Source organism: Euleptes europaea, chromosome 15, assembly GCF_029931775.1.
Source record: "Euleptes europaea isolate rEulEur1 chromosome 15, rEulEur1.hap1, whole genome shotgun sequence".
In the NCBI taxonomy this organism is placed as follows: Eukaryota; Metazoa; Chordata; class Lepidosauria; order Squamata; family Sphaerodactylidae; genus Euleptes; species Euleptes europaea.
Window position 1 is genome coordinate 35,018,058 of NC_079326.1, and position 5,716 is coordinate 35,023,773.

Below are 5,716 nucleotides of genomic sequence, written 5' to 3' on the forward strand. Positions count from 1 at the left end.
ATTCTGTACTTTCTGGTCTTTTTTTAAAAAAAACACAAAAAAACAAAGCAAACAAAAAAAATCCCTTTGTATTTATTGTACGTAGCGACACAGTAAAATAGGGGAAAAGAGACACTCTTTTAGGCAATCATTTCTATTTCTTTACATAATGTTCTGAAAAGTTCCACATGACAATGCTATGATGTTGATGCAAACCGTGCCTCAGCTTAGACATCTGATTGACAGGTACACCATTATTTCCACAATCTGGACTGATTGCTACACAGAGTAAATGCTAATCTTTACCTATTCAGTTGTTGTTTTTCCCCCACATTATTCATTCGTTTTTCCCCACTAGTGTAAAAATGACCTGTTTGGTGCATTCCCCATTCTAACTGCCTTTGTCAGTGTAAACCAGGTTGGAATGAAAACACCTGGACAGCTCCTTGTCGACGGGACCGATGGTGTGAGAGCTGTATTGGTAAATACCCACTAGTACAAACAATGGTACATGACTCATTAGATGCCAATAAATGAGTCATCTAATTTAGACTAATTGAGCTGCACCTAGAGATAGGCATATGCATATAGAGCTCACTCATTTTAAAAAAAATAATAATCAGGAATGCTTTGCATGCACAAAAGCTACCCCACAGTATAAACCTACTCTATATTCAGGTTTACTTTAATCACAACTTGGTATATATGCTCCGGAGACGGACGGTTTCCTCTCCCTTATTTAATTGGATGCCAATGCCTGAAAATTCCAAGGAGTAAAACTTTGATGTCATAGATTTGTATTGGATTAACAATAAAAAGAGGGGCATATTTTCCGTAACCTACCCATTTGGAAAAGCGATCCTACCATGGGACGGGCAATAACAAAACTGGAAAGGATTTGTTGTTGAAAAAAACAACAGTATTTTCATCTTAAATTATGACCTAACATATTGCAGAGAGAGTGATAGAGTTAATGAACACATGAAGCTGCCTTGTACTGAATCAGACCCCTGGTCCATCAAAGTCAGTATTGTCTACTCAGACCGACAGCAGCTCTTCAGGCTCTCAGGCAGAGGTCTTTCACATCACCTACTTGCCTAGTCCCTTTAACTGGAGATGCCGGGGATTGAACCTGGGACCTTCTGCATGCTAAGCAGATGCTCTACCACTGAGCCACAACCCTTCCCAAGTTGTACTTTTAAACCACAGGAAAAGTAGGCAAGATAGGCATAATATTTAATGTTGTCAGCTGGAGATGCAAGGAAACAGCCACCTATAATAAAAAAAGGCCAGTGGAGACAGCTAACACACCAGTAGTTTCTACTTTCTTCCCCCCCCCCCTTTCCTTATTATGCCATAGATTACTGCAATGGGGCATCCTTCTCAGACACCCACCTTATTCCAGGACATACTGCAAAATAATCACTACAGCAAAACCAATTCACTCCAAAAAGGTCTTACATCAAAGAGGGAAGCAGAAGTGGAGAAATACGCCAACCAACAAGTTCCTAGAAGCAACTTGATCCCAGCAACTGAGGTCAGGGCACACTGATGCCATGCCCACCTACGGCATGGGAAGGAAAACCTGGGAAATATCAAGCAAGGAAAAGTTCACAGGATGCTATTTTTACTTTGGCATCTCTGAAAGATAGGGTCTAGCAGCATAGGCACCTGAAGTATTTCACAGGCTACACTATCTTAGTATTCATGCTTCATAAGAGCCTTATTCCTAAACTCCCATTAATGAGCCTAGGGAATGGCCTAGGGGTAGACAGAGATAGCTGACAATCTGGTATTTGCTGGAAGGACCTCTGGGGGGTGCTTTGCTAGATCTAGTTAGCACTGGGTTTGTTAGCATCCTTTCTGTCTAGGACTGAGTAGCATAGTATAGAGTAGAAACAGAGCTAAATGAGTAATTTTGGCATCATGGATCCTCCTGCCTACAAGCCCCCTTATCATGAACTCTGTCTTTTTCAAATAGACCTTCTGAATAGGAGAGATGGCAAGGTGGACCACTACAGGACCTCAGCAAGTTGAAGAGTCTTCATCTGCAACCAATGTTCTCAGTGGCTTTGTTGCCAAGGAGGCACGTCATTCAAGAGCATCCTCATCATTACTTAAATGAAGATTAGGGCTGTAAGCCCGAACTAAAAAGAAACTCGAAATTAGTTTTTCAGCAATATTCTGGTTTATTTTCGACTGAATACCAAAACCTGGGTATCTGCCCAAAGCCAAATAGGCAATTCCTGGGTTTCAGCTATCCACCTTTGCCCTTTTGAGGTAGGGGTTGTTCAATCGGAGCCAACTTGGTCAGACCAAACTATCCATCACCCTTCAATGGAGTAATCTGAATAGCAGAAGGGTCATTTAAAAGACGGGGCTCACCCAGTCCCTTCCAGAGGGATATATCCTCCGACTAAAAGCCCTAGCTTCAACAGCTGCTGATTCGGCTTCTGAAGAAGACTCCTCACCCGCACAGATGAACCATCTCCTTCAGAAGAGCCACCTTGGTTATAACTTCACCTGGCTCCAATATCACCTGCCCCCACCCCCATGAAAACCTGCTCTCAAACTGAAGGTCGCCCTGAGTAGTGGCTTCATTTCCATGCACCGTGGCCATCTCTTGAAATCCGATTTTTGATGACTATAACAAAGGACTGTTCACAGGATGTCATATGTCACCAAAATAAATGTCTTCTGTGCCTTATTTTTCTTGCATTTAAGCTCTTTTCCTCAATGTGGAAGCTAATTTGCATGGACCTCATGCTACGTGACCCAGATACAAATGGAGCCCCAAGGTTTTGACATGCCAGCCTGCCATTTGGCTCTTTCCGCCAGTCCTCAGCAATGCTAACCTTCTGATCCTGAAAACCTATTCACATCTCAGCTCTAGCCAATCACAAATGCCTAGAGGATGGAAGCAACCCTTTGCGAGCCCATAAAATTGGACACCCTGTCCCAAACTTCACCAAAGTTCAGTGTCTGTCTAAGGAGAGTCCCTTGCAGCTACTCTGTAAATTTGGTGACTCTACCTCGAAAAACGCCCTGAAGCCTGACAATGGCCCTCTCCTGAACTGTGTTACCTGGCCACCACAACAACACGTGTCGCCACTGTTCAGACATGCAGCAAGCCCCCGACGCAAAAGGAAAGACCCCGAGCGAGATAGGCACCCCGAGAGACAGGCACCAAGGATCCACGGGCAGGACAACCCCTCCGAGTGAACCAGAGGGAATCCATTTTCCTGCAATCCTGTCCCAGTATCAAGCAGATGCCATTTTGCAAGGAACAACTAGACATGTAGCCAGCCCCCCCCTCCATCTGCATCACTAACGATCCATCGGAAGCCCCCGAGGCATCCGCACCAAAGAGATCGCATCTCAGGCCACCAGGAAGTGATTCACCCCGGACGCAGCTGTTTGCGCCTTTTGTGTCAACTCAATAAACCCATCAGCGATTGTCTCCCGGGTTTCCCGGAATTGTGCAAAGCCCATACCATCTAGTTAGCCCGTCTAAATCACCCATCACCCCACCCCAGTAGCCAATTGTTAATGCCATTGTCTGCCTTTGTTTGCCATGGGAACCATGAGGGGGTAAGCCCATCATCCCCCAGCCCCAAAAGAGTATAACTGGGGTAGTTTTCAGCCATAAGCCAGCCTTCTTTTACTCTTCCTGTACTTGCTGTCACTCTGTTGGCGTGGGTTTTGCGCAGTCCAGCCAATATACTCCCCCAACTTGCTGGTCAAGCCCAGGGAATCCCTTCCCCCACTTCCCCCCTTTCTTTCTTGCTAGCTGCACGGAACTAAGGACATCTCCGCTACAGGACCAGGTGCAGTATTTTCCCCTCTTCAAAGGGAAACCGGCCACATTGGTGAACGTCTCTGTTCTCCTACCTTTATTTCCTAGATTCTGAGTGTGAGTTGTATACGTGTTATTGGATTGTTTGTGCACATATTTCAAAGTAAACTCCTTAAAAGAAACCAGTGCTTCTGCCTCTTGTTTGAATCTTGGAACGGACTCCCGTAAACAAAGGTTAGATCCCAAGGTTATGCCCCTTGCCAGTTATTGATTTGCTAATTTCCTCATATAAATATTCATAACCGAGCATTTTGGCTAACAGCCCCCCTCAAGCCTAGACTATAATGGACATGAGTTTTTTTGGGGAAACCTCCAAATAAAGCCAAATACCTATTTACCAGTATGGTAAATACTGGCTTATTCCGGGTTTACCAAAAAAATCAGGTCCAATAAACCCAAACCGAAAATTTACTGAATTTATTTTTGCACACCCCTAATGCAGATCGTAAAAGCGGATACCATATTCTACCGACATGCATCTGTATACCTTTGAGGAGCTGCTATAAAAGGAACACAAACTGAGAGGTAGGCAAGAAACTAGACAGGATAAACAGAAAAGAAGAATATATTGAATAGCAATAGCGACAATCTAATTTCAGTTATGTTTTCTAGATCATTGACTTGCATTGTAGCTACACTGATGTTTTAAGTTAACTTCCAGGTGTTTTGCTGTGCATACCTATAAACTGCAACAAATACCCATCCTCCATATTCACAGGGCTATCGGGGTAAATGTATCTGTTAAAAATTTTCCAAATTCCTCAAGGAAGAAAAGAGAATGGAACTGTGAAGCACACATATTATAAAATTATAAGGAATATAGAATTTCGTTCCTGGAATGCTAACATTTCTGTTGAATTAGCTGCCGTTGTAGAATACTACTTACAGTTATCTACTATATTGTACAACACTTTTTTCTATTTATATAGCTTTTATACAATGGCAAATGGTACAACTGCACTGTACTGTGACACTGAAGAAGTTCAGATTTAACCTGACCTACTCAGAATGGGTATCTACACACCAGTATGTTATGAGACCTTTTGTGAGACTTCTTTGATAATTCTTCGCAAGTCTCCATTAGAAACATGGAAAAGCCACTTCAAGAGTGCACACTTACAGCTTACTGTTTACCTATACACTGATAAGATCAAAAACCCCGGTCTTACTGTTTTTGTTAACAAGGAGCACTAAAAGTCTTCCCACATACTGAGTTTTGGTTTCCATTTTACAACCCGAGATGACAGACGGCACAAAAATGATGAGAAAACTGTGGGGAGGCTTCCAGAAGATTGATTCTCTCATCAGCTGATTCTTTTCTAGTTAGTCTTTTATTGACTACAAAGGTATAGCCAATGCAGAAAAGGAAAACCAGGCTGCCCTGTTTAATCCTGAGGGCATTGGCAAAAGGTGATCACTTTCTGAGAAAACAGAGGCCTACAAGGAAATCAGCACACTGTATGAGCCGTTAAGCTGATTTAAACACACAAGGGATGCCTGGGGTTGAGCTCAAGATCTCTGAGGTGTGAGATGAGAATGAAACCATTCCACAGACTAATATTACTGAGCTTTAGTAGCAGGTGGTATAGTTGATCAGTCAGGAACCTGTCATTTGGAGAATAGGCCAATATATCTGAGAGACATGAAAAGTCCTTCATTTTCTTCCCTCTCTCTTTCCCTCGAAGAATAAAAAATACTGCAGTAGTGAACTTTGACAATCATGTACCATACATTTTCACAAGCTAGACAATTGTAAGAAAAAGACAGGAACCAAAAATGGTATTTACTGTGCACGAATTGAAAGGTTGGGAATATCTGTATATGAATGGTGAAATAAACACTGTATTGCATATTATGATTTGCGACTGTTTCCTCATCTGA

At 42.7% G+C, this 5,716-nt stretch overlaps 1 non-coding gene across 1 annotated transcript; it reads right to left on the minus strand.

The window, feature by feature from the left end:
• Window positions 1–1,090: 1,090 nt before the first annotated feature.
• Window positions 1,091–1,162, minus strand: TRNAA-AGC (transfer RNA alanine (anticodon AGC)). Its single transcript has one exon. It is a non-coding gene; the product is annotated as a tRNA-Ala (tRNA).
• Window positions 1,163–5,716: the final 4,554 nt, after the last annotated feature.